The sequence below is a fragment of the Toxorhynchites rutilus genome, chromosome 1, assembly GCF_029784135.1.
Source record: "Toxorhynchites rutilus septentrionalis strain SRP chromosome 1, ASM2978413v1, whole genome shotgun sequence".
Lineage (NCBI taxonomy): Eukaryota > Metazoa > Arthropoda > Insecta > Diptera > Culicidae > Toxorhynchites > Toxorhynchites rutilus.
The window spans coordinates 123,286,635-123,304,787 of record NC_073744.1 but is presented as its reverse complement, the minus strand read 5'-3'; the positions used below and the strand labels follow the sequence as shown (position 1 = coordinate 123,304,787).

Sequence of the window (18,153 nt, the reverse complement as noted above, 5' to 3'; positions counted from 1 at the left end):
TAGACTCAAAGCTAACGTTCATCGACCATATCTCATACATCACCACCAAGGCATCTAGGATGTTAGGTTTCATTTTTCGCATCACAAAGCAATTCAAAGACCCACATTGTATCAAAGCTCTTTATTGTGCTTTAGTGCGCTCTCATCTTGAATATGAGTGCATAGTATGGTCTCCCTACTACCAAAATAGTGATCCAGCGGAAATTCGTCCGTTTCGCCCTACGCAACTTGCCCTGGAGCGATCCTTCGAACTTACCCAGCTATGAGGATCGTTGTAAATTGATCGGACTCGATTTATTGAGCGAAGGCAACTTTTATATCCGATCTAATTTCCTCGAAAATCGATTGTGCTGATCTTCTTCAGTCGATCGATTTTAATATACGCCCTCGTATCCTGCGTTCACATGCATTTCTCTGCCTTCCTCGCTCTCGCACAAACTACGGTTACAACGAACCCGTATCGAGTATGTCTCGTGTATTTAACCGCTGTTACTTATCTTATGACTTTCACTTATCTCGCGCCAGTTTAAGAAAGGCATTCTTGACCGCTCTTTCCAGTTAGGCATAGTTTTAAGTAGATTAAGTATTTTAAGTTATTAATTTATTAGGTATCATTAGGGCACTCATGTTCAGGCCTGTTGATAGCAATGAATAAACAAAACAAATAGGTAACGATACTCACTATAAACTTTGGTTTTTATCGATGGTGTAATGGATCAGAATGTTTACTTGAACATCCTGAAGGAAAATATGAAGCAAAGTGTCAACGAAATGGGTTGGAATCAGAGCTCAAGACATATAAAGTTCGCACATGGTTACATTACAATGGCTCCAAAGTTATTAATATTCCTCCACAATCTTCCGACATCAATCCCAGTAAAAAATTAGGGAAGTTATCTGTGTAGGAAATTTAGAAATCATTAAATTTTCAAAAATAACGATTTTATGAACCACTTGAGGAGAAAAATGATAAATATTCCTTCCGAATTCACCAAAAAAATCGTAGATAAGGCTAACGACAGCTAAAAATAGTTGCAATGAACAAGGGATACCATACTAAAAATGGTCAACGCCTTCGAAATCGAGTTGAAATTTCAACCAGCATACGAATTTGAGTTTGAGTCAATTTTCATACATTAGCACATACATTCGCCATTCTTCTGAAAGTGAGAGGACTACCTTTAACACGTTCGTCGTTCAACGCGATCCGGCTGAGTGTGTTGCGGGGCCAAACTTACGGGTAAATTATTCAATAAATGTCAAACTTTGGACAACTTTTACAACATGATCTAGCAATATATATATTTTTTATACATCTAAAGACGAACTGACAACAATACCACATGCCAATGTCATTTGAGGGGCTTAAAATGAAAGGTAATAAAAAGTATAGTATAAACATTATATTATTATGATTTTGATTTTGTATGGTACTGTGTGCGTTCTCTGTTGAACGCATTTTTGGTGCTAGTTGAATGGCGATGCACTGAAGGTGTGTAGGGTTGCGATACCACAGAGGCAACACTGCAACAAATGTGAAAAGGATCGCCGGTATAGCGTTCGCGATAAATACTCAGTGCGATGCCTGTATTGACATACACAAATTGCAACTTATGAGCGGTTTGTGTATTGTTCTTGCAAGGACAAACATAAATAATCAATCAATCATCTCCAACTGCTTCTACAAAGCCTCGCAAGCCATCAACCTTTTTCAGGATCACCGAAACTTTCTACTAAAGAGTTATTTATAAACTTCCAGTGCATCCCTAAATAATATTCGATACTATAAACAAGCAAATAAAATAAAATTGTTGCCGTCTTGGATACAGCCCCCTATAATTTTTTAGCTTCAGAACGCACTGATTTTTCGATTTTTTGAATACTTATTTCTAGTCTCCCTCAAAAGTTGCAATGCAATTCGTTATTCACAAGAAGTTTCCATTCAGGGCCATGAACAATTTTTATTTAGGCGTGAATTTTCGAATCTCGTCTCACTCTGATATAATATCTAAAGTTATACCAAGAAAATTAAATGAAACAATTTCGAAGTCCTTATAGCGTATTTGTTAAGAAATTTGATTCATTTTAAAATCCACAGAACTTTTCGCACAAGTTGTGAATCTACAAACTTTATCTATATAAATAAAAATGTAAGGCAAAATCTGTTGGTAAGCGGAAAACCCGAAGAAGGGATGGTTCGATTTTAACCTTCTTTATTTTGTTGTATTCGTCTCTTCCCGTAGATCAATATAGTGGAGAGAAAAACCGAAAATTTTTCGGAAAACTCTGAAGGAAGGTCGGAAAATTCGGAAAATTGAATTTCCATATGTTCGAAAATTACATCATAATAAGCGTTGTTAGTCCTTTCGATATTTGCGCTACCGAAATTGATCTTTGTTCGTGAGTGGAAATGGATTTTCATTGAATTCCCATATGTTCTACAATTAGCTAAGGGTTGTTAGTCCCTTTGATGTTGGGGCTAACGAAATTGATTTTTGTTCGAAAGTGGAAAAGGATTTTCAGACGGGATAACGCATTCCTATATCTTCTATCTATATAAACAAAAATGGAAGGCCAAATGTGTTGGTGTGCCCTATCCCAAGGAAGGAATGGTCCGATTTGAGCTGTCTTTATTTTGTAATATTCTCTGTATCAAACATGTATTCCATGCAACGGAGAAACATGTTATTTCCAAATACTTGAAGAATCTTGAACGAGAATTGTGTCTGAAAATAATTTTATAGTATAAGGAAGAATTTTTGTACTAGACAATTTATAGTAAAAGAAAATTGTAAAGGGTCAATGAAGAGTTCAGTTATTGGACTCACTAACGTTCACTTAGTAAGAAAACGAGGATGTTTGAAAGTATTCAAATCAAAAAATCTTTTTTGGGCGGGACGAAGTTCGTCGGATCAGCTAGTTTACAAATAAAATGACCTTACATTGTCATTCACCTTTAATTTCATTCAGTATTATCGCTACCTTGTGATCATATTTCCGGTATGTAAAAATATATTATACGTTACGAGCAAATGATTCAATCGTGTATGTAGAGAGAAAAATTATCAGAATAATTCAAATAATTAATTGTGAGCACAGGCAGCAAATAACCGTGAGTAATGACAACGGATACTGTTATGTTTCATCCGATAAGTTCGCTAGCATATATTCATCATATCATAGTGCCTCAAATGCGGAGACCGTCTTCTGGCGTTTTTCCATCATTTGTACGTGACAACGCCGGTCGGACACCGATCCCGGAACGGATAAACAATAACAATTTCGTCCAATTGCACGGCCTGGAAGTGGCTCATCATCAAAGAAGAAAATCCACGACTGCGCCGAGTTTCGCAGCATCGGCATCACATTCACTCGATCATATCGCCGACAGGTTGTCTCATTTCTCATATTCCTGCAGTTCACAGCCACAGCCGGCTTCTTGGCAAGCCGCAGTGAACAAGTTAATTAACTAGATTAGTACCAAGCTCTAATTAGACACCTTTCTTCCAATTTGAAATTTTTTGGCTGATTTACAACTGCCCCTCAATTACCGGTAGCCCTCGAAGAGTTTGGCTGAAATAAGATGTGGGCTTCCCATTTGCCTAGTTTGCGAAGGAAAAAAAAATTTTCACGCCGCCAACACATTCATTCATTCATGCTTAATTTCTAGATTATGGTTTCATCTCCCGAACCGGCCCCCTTTGGTTCGCTTTTTGCGTAGATTTACGAGCCGTCAAATGGTTTTCGCTACGATGGAATAAAAAACGGGGGGGAACAATTAAATGTGATTCTCCCACTCTTGGCAAGCTAATGTTGGTTATGGTTTAATTTTGGTGGCTTTTCTGCCAAATTGCAATCGCTGATAATATGTTCTCGTGTTGCTCGTGTTTTACAACCACTGCTCCAGCAGCACTTAGTCGACCCCCAGTGAAAGGAATTTCGCACGCTAACGGAATACCCGGTGGTTTTGAATAAATATTGATGGGTCGACCATAAAATCGAGAAGAATAACAAGTTGTATCCGTATCTTTCGCTACGGCAGTTCACAGCAGCGTTGTGGCATAAAAAGTTTAACTAGCGGCGATAACACGGTTTGTAAGGCGAGACTGCTTCCGACCATTACCATTCGGTGGGTTTCAAAGACAAATGTGTTAATTTGCGGTACACCAAACCCGGCTAATGGTTGCTAATGAGTTTTGATGAATTGGAACAAATCGCAGCATGTCATCGCTAAGCGATGCCTAAGTTGGAGCGCTAAACGGTGAACAAATTTATTGAATCGATTTAAGGTAACAAAATTCCGAGGGTTTTTCCTGTGTGGAACAGTACCATCGCTTAGAGATGTATGGAAAGATTTGCATTGCGAGATTATAAAAGTATGCTAATTATTCCAATGTAGTTCTGATATTCGCTTGTTTTAGTGACTTGCGAAATTCATTAGGTTATACGTATTTAGTTTGAACGAAAAAGGACAATAATGGGATGAACGTCGAATTATTAGGCCATGTGAATAAAAACAAAATTCAGCTTTACTTTACTTCAATCGAGCATTCGAGCAGTGAGATTGAGTTTTTGCTACGCTTGGTATGAATAAAAGTAACACCTAAGTATTTACTTTTCGAGAATGGATGTTTAGCTGATTTCGTATGAATAAAACAGCATTTATCAAGTATTTACTTCGTAATTATCAAGTGTGCTCATGAGCATACTTTGGATCTGAAAACACTTCAATTCGTTTTGATCTTATATTCGATTTATGTTTAATGCTGATAATTCCTAATTCAAATTCAATTTATTTCTATTACTTGTTATAAAATATCAATTTTTACAGAATAAGTGATCAACATATTGTTTTTCAGTCTTCATTTTACCATTTAACAGAGTCAAGTACTGACTTTTTCTTTTCTTTTTTGTTTGCTTTTCCATATATACATTCTGAGCATTTTGCACTGTTTTTTTTTTAAATTAATAATTCGTTAACTACCTAACTACCTTCAACCTATCTAAACCTACTAAATACAAAAATTATGGGTAAAGGTTTCTAATTTGTTCGTGCTCTGAAATTTGAGCCCTAGTTTGATGCCGATTAGCGAGCGAAAGCAGTCTGGTATCGATCAGGTCAAGATTTGCCAGCCGATGAACTTGAGCTGTCGGGGTGCGTGTTGGTAGGTTGAAAATCATCTTTAAGTATTTATTCTGCAAAACTTGTAGCTTCTTATGATGTGTTCGAGCGCATTCGTGCCATACCGGGGACCCATACTCCAGCATAGGCTCAACAACCTGTCTGTAAACAGTCAGTTTGTTGACAGTGGACGCTTTCGTTCTGCGATTAATGATCGGGTATAGACGCTTCAGCATTACGATGCCTTTATTTATGCGGTCTTCTATATGAGAACGAAAAAGGAGTTTGTTGTCTAGGACCAAACCCAGATAGCGAACTTCGCTAGACCACTCGATTTGTGTATTCGAAACCGTGATGTTTGATGTGGGTCTGAGCCGAAATGTGTTGCGGTGTGGGAATATGATAGTTTGGGTTTTGCCCGCGTTCACGCAAATTTTCCAATCGGTGAGATAATCGATGTAGGCGTCCAGACCGATCTGGAGTTTTGACACAAGCGGCCGCATGACTCGTCCTTGATAACTGATTGCTGAATCATCAGCAAACAGCGAGAGTGTTCCACCGTGCGGCAGAAGCGGGATGTCTGATGTGTATAAATTATAGAGTAACGGGCCCAGGATGCTACCTTGGGGAACTCCAGCAGGAACTGCATACGACTCGGAGAGTGCACTGCCTGTACACACTTGGGACGACCAGATAATCCGAGATTATTTTCACCAGGTAGGTAGGAAAGTGGAATCTGCGAAGTTTGTGCACCAACCCGTCATGCCAAACGTTATCGAACGCCTTCTCTATGTCTAAACATACCATAGCCGTTGTCTTCGAGGTTGATTTGGCCCGTTTAAGTTCGTGATTCGTTTGAGCTGATCCACCGTGAAGTGACCTCGGCGGAAGCCAAATTGTACCTCAAGGATGATGTTGTTCGATTCGATGTGTTCTAGGAGTCTAGTGCATATCAGTTTCTCAAAGAGCTTGCTGAGCGACGAGAGCAAGCTAATCGGACGATAGCTTGACGGGTTGGTGGGATCCTTACCCGGCTTCAGTATCGGTACTACCTTGGATCGTTTCCAAGCGATGGGGAAGTAACCGAGCTCTAGGCAACGGTTGAAGGTGCTCGCCAAGAAGGTGTACGATTTCGGCCCCAAGTTTTTAAGAACGATGTTGAATAGACCGTCGAAGCCTGGTGCCTTCATGTTGCTAGTTGATTTGATGGCGTTTACCAGCTCATCCACTGTTATTTTGCAGCTATTTTGTAACTCGATAGGTTCTGCAGCAAGCTGAATGATGCTCTCAAAAACTTCGTCCTCCAACGGACTGACAATATCCCCACCCAAATTGTGCGAAGCCATTAAATGGTGTGATATGCAATTCGCCTTCTCAACAGGTGTGATATGAATCTCGTTCATTACCCGAAGAGGCGGGATGGGCTTAGGTTTATTTTTGAGCACTTTTGACAGTCGCCAGAAGGGCCTGGAATAATTTGGTAGCTTTCCAATATCTCTCGAAAACTGTTTATTTTTTAAATTTTCCACCCTGGCGGCAATAATTTTATTCAATTGTTTATAAAGAATCTTCTTTCCTATGTTCTGGGTTCTTTGAAACTGTCGTCTAATGCAATTCCTGAGGGAAATCATTTGTTTGGTTTCGTCGTCAAGATTGGAAAACTTACGTAATATCGGAGTCGCCGGAATGAACCGCTGTACAGCACAACTTCAATGTCATCTGTAGTTATCAGCACAGGATTTTCGCTTATACGGTCCTCTACAAACCGCTGTAGTTAGGGCCAGTTCGCAAGGTGATAGTTTCGTCGTCGATACAAGTGGCCCTGATCGATTGCATCATCCAGTGAGAACACTACTGGTAGATGGTCAGAGGACAGGTCGGTGATAACATGTCGGTAACGAGCGTTGTTAGATGGACGATGATCTGCGACATACCTTCCGTTGACTGGTTAGGCGAGATGGGACCGTGCTGGTTTCCCCAGAAGCCCGGAGGAGAAGAGGAGTCCTGCTGCTGAGATGCAGTACTGCTGGAGCCAGCTTGGTTGGTTACCAAAGATGCAGCACCATTGCTACGGACTCGATGATTCAGAGGAAGAGGAGCCAGGTTAGGAACCACTGGCTGTGAAGGGAGCGATGGGAAGTTGAATTCCGAAAAGTCTGGTGGACGCATGGTGCGATTTCGACCACGTTGATGACTGACAGCTGCTCTTTTCCGGATCTCGGCGTATTCGGCACGTTTTGGACATGCTTTGCTGGTGGCTTTGTGTGCGGCTCCACAGTTTACGCAGACGGGATCAGCGGTTTCGATTAGATCACATGCATCATGGGTTTTGCCACACTGGATACAGCGCTCAGCTCCATGCCCGAATTTGTAGCATTTCCTACACTGTGTAACCTCCCGGTGAACCAGCTTGTAGCGGTCCCACTGAATCGAAGTGTGCGAGAGCACCCGAATGGTCTGCAGATCCTTCAGTGATGTTGAATATTTTTCTAGATGGACCAAATATAGTTGATCTCTATATGTACGGGATGTGTCATGTCGCTTCATTTTATATATCTGGACCGGCTTGAGACCATTTTGCTTAAGCTCCTCCAACAGAATCTCCACATCCATGTCAGGGAGTCCACGCAGCACTACCTTGAAAGGTTTGTCAGCTTCAATGTCGTGGCTGTAATATTCACAGCCCTGTTGTTTTAGGATTTCTTTGACGGCGTTGTAATGGTTCCTAGAAGGAACCATAAACTTGTACCCCTCAGAGCAGTAACGGATGATACACTTCAATCCTTTCGCTATGAAGAATATGATTTTTTCCCGAAATCCATCAGGGAAACCTTTCACGAAAAACGGCGGGAGTTTCTCCTTTTTTTCTAGTTTATTCGGCTCAGCACCTTTGTCCAAAACGGCAAAACGGTTGTTGGCCAGCACCCTTTTTGCTGACGGGTCGGCGGGAGGGTTTACCAAATCGGCATCGTTGATCGATCGGGATCACTTCCCGGATAAACTGGAGCGCGATTTACCCATAGTAGGGTTAAAAGATACGTCAACTTCCAACACGGACTAAAATTCAACTTTATCTCAACTTTCACTTTTTCACGAACTGTACTGCTCAACACGCTAGCAGAGAATGTTTAATGCTGCTATCTAGCGCTTAAAGTTAAACAAGTTAACAATCCGCATTGATGAACATTGAGCTTCGAAACTCTGAAGGAAAATGTTCTGGAATTACATAGTGACAAGTGCTGTTAGTCCATTTGATGTTTGCGCTAGCGAAATTGATCTTTGTTCGAAACTGGAAATGGATTTTAATGTGATGAAACGCACTCCAATATCTTCTTCTATCTATACAAAAAAAAAGATCGCCAGATGTTTTGATTAGAGCAGAACTCGAGGAAGGAATTGTCCGATTTAGGGCTGCCTTTATTCTATCATATTTTCTATATAAAACATTTATTCCATGCAACGGAGAAACATGTTATTTACAAGTGGATGAAAAATCTTGAACGATAATTGTGTCTGAAAATAATTTGATATTATAATGATGAGTTTTGTTAGAAACACTAGGAATTTTATAGTAAAAAGTAAATTCAACGGAGACGAATAGAATCAATCAATGAACATGATTTTTTTTTATCTCATTTATTTATTTATTAGGCTCATTAGCATTTAGCAGTAACAGAGCCGGGTTTAATCGTGTACATGTACATATGTTTATGTTTCCATAAATTGTGAATTACACAGTAGTTAGTAGTAGCCATTTAGGCGTTAAGTTTTCTGTTCCATTACATTACTGTAAATTACACAGTAGTAGCCATTCTAGGCGTAAGGGTATTCTTTCTGTTCTTCCATTGTTCAGCAGACCGGACAGCGGAGACAGTTGATATTGATCATTGTTGGGTTATTTATAGAACAGCAGCCCGATGTTTCTTGCAGAGCAGAGCAGCTGTATGGATGAATCGATCTTTGTTCCACCGTGGATCGATTTCCATCGCTGATGATGATTGCGTGGACGTAGTTATTCTATAACAACACAAAGATGGTCAATTGAGGGCCCTGAGTTTGAACTCACGATCGATCGCTTGGTAAGCGAACGCGTAACCAAGTGGCTACGAAGACCCCCTTACATGAATTTGCTCATAGTAAGAAAACGTGAATGTTTAAAGGTATTGATAACAAAAAGTTTGCCGGGACGAAGTTTGCCGAGTCAGCTAGTCTTTTAAATAAAAGCAACAGAATCGTCTTCTGTAGCGTACTTTTTAATGTAGAGCCAGTTTGAAGAAACAGAGTCCGAAACAAAATAATAGTCTATAACTCTGTTATATATAATAGGGGGTCTTCGTAGCCACTTGGTTCCGCGTTCGCTTAATAAGCGATCGATCGTGAGTTCAAATTCAGGGCCCTCAATTGACCATCTTTGTGTTGTTATAGAATCACTACGTCCACGCAACCATCATCAACTATGGAGATCGATCCACGGTGGAACAAAGATCGATTCATCCATACAACTGCTCTGCTCTGCAAGAAACATCGGGCTGCTGTTCTATAAATAATCCAACAATGATCGATTTCAACTGTCTCCGCTGTCCGGGTTGCTGAACAATGGAAGAACAGATAGAATACCCTTACGCCTAAATGGCTACTACAGTGTAATTTACCATATTGTAATGGAACAGAAAACCTAACGCCTAAATGGCTACTCTACTACTGTGTAATTTACAATTTATAGAAACATTATTATATGTACATGTACACGATAAAAACCCGGCTCTGTTACAGATAAAATGCTAATCAGCCTGATAAATAAATAAATGGGATAAAAAAAAACTATGTTATTGTTAAAATTCGAACATATGCGCAGAAGGATTTTTTTTCATCAAATATTATTCTCTATCACGTCCTGAATGAATTCGGATCTTTTACATGAGAAATGTATTTAATGACTTTAAGGGGATGTATCAAAAATTAAATTCTTCTTTTATATTTAAAAAACGAAAAATATATGCGTAAAAAACGATTGAAAAAAAATTTGCAGCTTTGATACTCGGATAACTGGTACAACCTTCAGTACGGTTTTATTATTAGTTGGCACAATCTTCAGTATACTACTCTTTTTTATTTCACTGGCACACAATCTTCAGCCCGTGATGTTCCTGGTACAACCTGGTACAGTTGTGGTCAAAGTTTGGGCTTCTAGAAAAAACGTCCTAATGGCTCCGTTTCTCGATGCTGATTGACCCCTGTTGGGTCATGTACATTTTATGCATGACGGCCTCCGGAAATGCTCATTGGCGCGAGATTAGTAACTGGCGTTACTTGTGGTGAATATCACCTGATATTGACACACAAAATACCCACAGTGTCGGGTTTTCCCTGACTTACCCTACATGTTCTGCAAACTTTTTCTTTTTTAATTCACATTAGTTTTTCAGGAGTCTCCATGTGAAAATGCAATGTAATTCATAAACTTTGAGGGATAGAATGTTGACGTCTTTGATAAAAGTCCATATTTTAACATTATCTAATGTTTTGCCACTATATCCCTATCACATCGTTTCAGCTGTGCCGAGCGATCAAATTGGATACATTCAAATTTTTAATTCATAAGATCAATTGTGATGTTTTTGCTCTGTCCGAAACTTGGCTTTCTTCGCAAGATGATATCTCTTTCCACGATTTTAATATTATTCGCTTAGATCATGATGACAGATACGAAGGCTATTGAGGATCAATAAGTGCCACTCATTTTTTCGAATTGACCTTCCACCTATTGGAGGGATCGAAGCTGTTGCTTGTCAAAGACCTCTGTATTGTCAGCTTGTATTGGCCTCCGAGAGCTGCGGTTAGCCGCAAGCAACTTGTTGACATGTGCTCACTCCTTCCTGAGCGACGACGCAAGTGGAATATAATCCAGGACCCCAACGGTAGTGATTACGGTAGTGATCAGTGTGAATGTGAATGTGAATGTGAATGTGAATGTGAATGTGAATGTGAATGTGAATGTGAATGTGAATGTGAATGTGAATGTGAATGTGAATGTGAATGTGAATGTGAATGTGAATGTGAATGTGAATGTGAATGTGAATGTGAATGTGAATGTGAATGTGAATGTGAATGTGAATGTGAATGTGAATGTGAATGTGAATGTGAATGTGAATGTGAATGTGAATGTGAATGTGAATGTGAATGTGAATGTGAATGTGAATGTGAATGTGAATGTGAATGTGAATGTGAATGTGAATGTGAATGTGAATGTGAATGTGAATGTGAATGTGAATGTGAATGTGAATGTGAATGTGAATGTGAATGTGAATGTGAATGTGAATGTGAATGTGAATGTGAATGTGAATGTGAATGTGAATGTGAATGTGAATGTGAATGTGAATGTGAATGTGAATGTGAATGTGAATGTGAATGTGAATGTGAATGTGAATGTGAATGTGAATGTGAATGTGAATGTGAATGTGAATGTGAATGTGAATGTGAATGTGAATGTGAATGTGAGTGTGAATGTGAGTGTGAGTGTGAGTGTGAGTATGAGTGTGAACACACATCTCCTTACATCCCATCCTTTTCCTAATGAAAATGTGTCACCCTTCTAAACTCGAGTCGACCGCGAGTAATCGGTTTCCTATTTTATTAAACGTAGAATTAAGGAAACATGGTAATATATGCTAGTAGAAATATAGTTAAGAGTATGGCTCGTTTAAACTTATGTAACTGAGCCTGTAAAAATAAACAGATTAATAAAAAAATAAGGACTACTTCTAGTTAAAAAAAAGGAAAACAGCTGATGTCAGAAAAACTTTCTCCTTGAAGGGCCCATTTCTCGATGTATCGTATGTACTGTACATTTATTTTTTGTGAATTCGAAAAATACGGTTTTAATAAAAATTAATTTGAATTTAATAAAACAAAAATTATTTTGCGAATTTTTTTTATTGTTGTATTGTTATTGCACCGTTTGGCGCGCTGCAATTTGTTTATTGTGTCCTTCGCGCATAGCAGAAACAAAGTTTCTCTATGTTGTGTGCGTTGAGGTGAACACTTTTGAGATGCCCAAGAAAAGGCAATATTCTGAAGAAACCCTAAATTATGAATGGATCAATATGATGACTGTTGACAACGGTACCGTCGAGCTGGCCACCCTGTCTCCACCGGTTCCACCGCTTGAACGATAAACTGTCAGCTGCAATCAGCGTTGCCAATGTTCCAGTTTAACTGGATTCTTCCAGTTTTTTCCTCGATCCAGTCAAACAGTTAAAGCCTAAAATCTTTTTTAGGCTTTAACTGTTTTAGGTGCATTTAACCATGGTAATCGTTTACATCGGTTTACACCATTCTACCAATTAACGAAATGAAAATCCGAAAATCTCTTGTGTCATGCGGCAAAGATTAGCTTTAGGTAACCTGAAAAGGAAACCCAGTACAATTATTTGGACTTGAGGTATATTCTATTATTTATAGCTTCTTTTTAAATCAGGTAACCGATAGAACTCATCTAAAATCAATCATCCAAGCGATATCTTATGTTATCCATAGCGTATACACTTTATAAAACTCCATTCGCGACGGCGGAGAGTTATCTTTGGGAAACCTGAAAAGATAACCGGAAAAACTCTAAAACCAATCGGACAGGCGATATATTCTGTTATCCATCTATATCGAATTTCAATCTCGAAGGGGGAGAGTTATCTTTCTATACGCTATGGCCATGTATAATAACTATTACAACCGTCCTCCTTAGGGGCTTTGGACCCTCTGCTCTGTTTCTCAATGGTTTCAAATGCTTTTTCGGACATTCTACCATAGGGATCCGTCATTCGCAGGCTGAGTTTTTTTTTATTGTTGAGCAATGAATACGAGATTTTTTAAGTTTTATCCAAATAAAAGCATATTTCATAGAGGTTCTAGAGGAAAAAATCCTCAAACATTGTTTCACAGTAATGTTCGAGTGGTGGGAAACGTTATTTTGATCTGCTCGAATGATAAATTAATGATTTTTTCCGCTATTTATGAACTCCATATAAATACTACACGAAGCTTCGAAGGAAATTATATTTCTCAAGCATTGGAATAGGTGAAAAAATCATTTTAGGTAAACAAAGCCGAACTTCTTAAAATAAAACGATTTTACAAGATCCACTTTGCTTCCATTATCTAGTTCTAAACCTACTTACTAGAGAGGTTAAATTACTTAAATCAATAGCTTAATCTAGAGCTTAATTGTACTATTGAACCTACACACTCCTTAGGACCTACACAAACCTGAAGTTCGACGGTGAATTGAGAGGCCAACCTATTGTAGGGGCCACTGAAAATGTAAGCAAACGAAATTATAAAGCTAATCTAAAACTAATGCTTAACTAACTTGCAGTTTGAAACAGTAAATAAAAACTCGTTACAAAAATCAGTGCGTTGCCTTTCATTGCTGTCGCAACAATGACAGTAAATTCAAGCAATGATAAGTGCGCATCTACTTGAGAATTCGAATGTTTTCATTCAAAAATTGTGATTTCCATGATCATTTTTTGGTCAAACTATGATCAGAGGTGGTCAAACCATGATCATAATTCCTCTTTGAGGAAAATCTTTGAAAAACATAAAAATTTGAATAGCTTCAACTCCTTATGGTAGTAATAGCAACTAGACTTGGGGCTTTTCAACAAACCCAAACTCGTATCGATTATATGTGATTTTCATGAAGAAAAATCGAATTGCATTTACTAGTTGCGTAAAACACCCCAAATCGGACAAACCAAGATCATTTAACCTATATATATTTTTAATGAAAATTTCAACAAATTCCTACATTCCCTTTTAACCAACAATTTGTGTCTTATAGTTTTTTTTTATCAGAAATACCTGTAAAAATTCAAGGAACTGTTTTTGGCCCTTTTCAAAACGTAGTCTAATTCCATAAACGGTCGATAATTTGCTCGAAAATGCATTATATGCAAATGACAATACAGAGAAAGTAGTTGATAATTTGAATTTTTGCTGTAATTTTAAAAAAATTACCACTGCCACTTCACGATTTAATAAGCATATTTGGGGCTGTCCATATACCACGTGGACAGAAAAATCTTGATTTTAGACACCCCCTCCCCCTCCGTGGACAAGCGTGGACATTTTCTACACCCCTGCCTCTGTTGTCCTTGGTCTTCTTGGAAACAAAATTCGGGGTTAAAATTGTGTTGCGTATAAATTCTATTTTAAATTCGTTTTTATTTTCTATTCTCTGTTTTTATTTGATAAAAATGTTAGCTTCATTAGTAATAGCGGTTTGTAATAAATTTTTGGCTTATTGCCTACCATTGCCCGTGAAGTTATTTGTATCACTGTTTAGTTAGAAACATCACTAGTGAATCTAGTCTCGGACATTTTCTGTCATAAATCAACGAAAGCTGGTTGAGCTGTTTCAGTTTTAAAGCTGGAATGTTCTTTAAGCTTCCGACTGAAATGGAGTATGTAGTGTAGGATATAATAACATTTGTAAGACAGGCCATTTGAACTTTATTGTTTTGTTCAGGCGCTAAAAATTTAAAAAAAACAAAAAAAATTCGGTGATTCATAAATAAAGAACTATATGGAAAACTATCACTTCTTTCCAAAATTTAAATCAATTTTGCATGAAATACAACCAGTTTCTAATCCGTAACTCATTCTTAGTTCAATGTCCGTTCAAATATCGATACCGCTTTTTAGCTACATCTGCCCTTCATAAAATTATTCATCACAAGTTCTCGAATGGGTTTTGATCTTGGAAGCCCCTAGTCCCTAAAAACCGTCCGGATTTTGTTATCTGGAGGCCAATTACCCATTAATCGCGTTGGTTTTAACACAAAAAACAGCAACAAATGATAACGAAATAATTCGTTCTACTCCTCACTTTTATATCTGGTTCTATAGTTATGAAACACTGGCGGTTTTGTTTTTCTAATATTTCGCGCATAAATAGAACAATTAAATTCAAATAGCCAATCTTATAAACGCTAAAAATAATCCGTCCCCAATAGTTGATGCTGTTCACTTAACTTTTAAAAAAATCTATCCTCGTCAATCATCAATCTGCACTACAAAAATCTACCAATGATCGTTCTGTACAACTTCGTAAGTTTTGGGATATGTAGGGTTCTACGATTCTACACTTCGTTTCATAACTATAGAACCACTCTTTTTTTTAGCTTTCAGAGATGCGAAAGATATCGGTCCAAATGATAAAATGATATACAATGACTATTTTCGTTTATAAAACAAAATTTTGTAACCTTCATTGTTTTGTAAACCTTCAAAAAAATACAAAGTATCGGTGTTTCATAACTTTAGAACCAGATGTTACTTCTCATTTAACATTATCACTCCTTTATAAAATTTACGAAGATAGTTAATGTTAACACTTTGTCTCAACCGAGCTTTTCCTGATCGCTGAAAAATTCAAAAACATGAGTGGTTTTAACTTCTTGAAAAATATATGCACCGTTTTTTCTCTCCACAAATCCACAGACCTTTTGTTTTCTCGTCAAAAAACCGTGCAGGATATTTTTTGTGCCATTCCATGACTCGAAATTCGTGCCCTTTTTTCCAACGGCATCTGAAGATGCAATATCTGGTGAGTACGGGCCAAATAGGTACTCCACCGAGTACCACATCCCAGTCAAACTCCAAGAATTTTTTTCAGGCTGTCAAAGAAACATGGGATTTGGCATAATTCTGGTGGAACAGCTTACCTATCATATTGACTAATTATAAATCGCTGATTTCGGTTCGTTTAGTTGCGTACTTGAACTTGCTGGAATTTATAATGCATAATGCAGAATTCCGGTCGAATCTCACCAGATACAAAGAGGACTTTCTACAGGTGAAGACCTGTTTTGGGGATAGCTGTTTATGGTTCATTCCGCTTGCCTCAAAGATACACTCCAAAATACATTCTCAGAATACACATTACAGCAAAGAATTTCTACTTTATGAAAAATATAGATGTTCAGCACTATCAGACAGCTCAATCCTTTTTGTCGATGAATACGAATGAATTTATTGAAAATGTGGAATGCAGAAATTTGGATATATTTTTGAACACATATGTGAACAGTTTTTTTTTCAAAATATTCATTCAACGTGTCCACGTGGATATTGTCTATACCTCTTACCCCTCACCGTGGACAAGCGTGGACAAGCGTGGACAAGCGTGGACATTTCCGTAACCCCTGCCCCCTCTAAAGTTGTCCACGTGGTATGTGGACAGCCCCTTTAAGGGCCAGCGATGTCCGATGACGCGTTAACTTTTTACCTGAAAAAATTGGAACACTAATCTAATCACAGTCCCTACATCAAACATGCCGGCTATCAAGCTCCAAAGGGGCTTCCCACTACCCTTTTTTCGCTGAGTGAATTGATAATGATGGGAGAAATCGTTACGTTTGCTGCTGGTATCGTTTACGTTCATTTTGGCCATCCCCGCCATCCATCAAGAGCGTCTCTACTCCGAACACTTATCGTTATCATTTTGCTATCTGCGCCTCTCGTTTCTTCCGCGTTCGCTGCAGCGCCAATTTTTTTTTGTTGTTTTCTTTTCGCAAAGTTGGTCAAATTCGCACACGCGTGCGCGCCCCACAGAAGAAATAACAACGGGTTGAGCGGTGCGCGAGAATCAGCCGCAGCAGCAACAGAAACGAGCGCGGCTATGGAACTCTCGGAGAGGAATGATAGCCGCCCCACACAAACACAGCCGCCGCTCGCCGCGCGCAGCCTTCAGCCAAAGAGAGTGGTGGCGCGCGCGGGTAGGTGGAACAAGGTTTCGCGAAAAAAAAATGTATATGATTCCTCAATAAGCATAACTGGTGGCGGGTGTGAGAGCGGGGTTTATGCGCGGCGGCGGCGGCGGCGTGGTTGAGAGAAAATCTGCGAACGGCGGAGAGCGTGAGCATGAAATCTGCTGCGATCATCATCAATCGGATCGGAAAGAAGCAAGCACAAGAAAAAAAACCAAAACGGGCAAGGCACATAACAAAATACACCGGCTAACCCTGCCCGTGGCAAAAATCTCCTCCAGAGCACCGAGAGTGGGACCCAATCTGACTGCGCTGCGAGAACCGACGGAATCAGTCCCGAGCAGAACGTCCGCGGGTCCGGCACGGGAGAAGTCCGAGGGCAACAAGCGAAAGGAAATTTAAGAAAAAAAAATTAACGTGCAACCAAAACAATTATATCGATGAAAGATCGACACAACCGGTGCGCGCAGAATAAACATAATAACACGGGATCAGTGCAACATTTTGGCGGTTTCGATACGAATATTGTTCTAAACATTCGCCGGCAGTGTAAAGTGAGTGTTATGTGTATTTTAGGGGTTTTTTTTCCTATGTGGATCCAAAGGGACCGTAGCAGGGGAATACTGGTGGCCAATGATTTTTTAAACTTGCGACCCTCCAAGGTTAGAGTTCTGTGAACCGTGAAGTACACTGTCCCTCCACGAGAAGAAACAAATAAATAAACAGTGCTTAGTATACCTAATGGACGATCACGTGTGTACTCGCGCATATTTGACGGTGTTTGCGCAAAGTGACAATTCGTGCATGGATGGGGTTACATTACGGTTGTGTGTGCTTGTGGCGGAGTGGACCGGAGTAACGTTTACAAAATTTTTGGCATCAACCCATCTCACATCTCGTTCCCTCTCCCTCTCGCGCGCGCCACATTTCGCGACTAATCTCGAGTCTTGTCAAGAATACGAAGTTGAGAAAAAAAAATAGCAGAGCTCCTCATCTTCCTTATCTTGTTCTTCGCGGCGACACAGAGGGCACTGCAGCTCTCCTCCAGCTCTTGCAAGCGGCCCCGTGTTGGAGTAAGCGGGAAGGGACGATATGCGATTTTGTGTCTTAGATATGTATACTATACCCAGAGCGGCTCAACGCGGCGGAAAAAAACATCCAAAATGTGTGTCTAGCTCCTGCGTGGGGCAAACCTCCTATGTGATCGAGTCTGTGTTGTATTTAGTGTGCGAAATATCTCGTGCGGCCGTTTTAACGAGGTTG

At 39.3% G+C, this 18,153-nt stretch overlaps 1 protein-coding gene across 13 annotated transcripts in view; it reads left to right on the top strand.

The window, feature by feature from the left end:
- LOC129761847 (sex determination protein fruitless) overlaps positions 1-18,153 on the top strand; it is a 717,406-nt gene that overhangs the window by 479,160 nt on the left and 220,093 nt on the right. For 3 of the 13 annotated variants that reach the window (XM_055759648.1, XM_055759647.1, XM_055759646.1), the window contains exon 1: positions 17,236-17,444. The exons of the other annotated variants lie outside the window; for them this stretch is intronic. The gene's annotated coding sequence lies outside the window, so the exon portion shown is untranslated. Of the gene's footprint in view, positions 1-17,235; positions 17,445-18,153 lie in introns of those variants that run through there. 13 annotated transcript variants of the gene reach the window in all.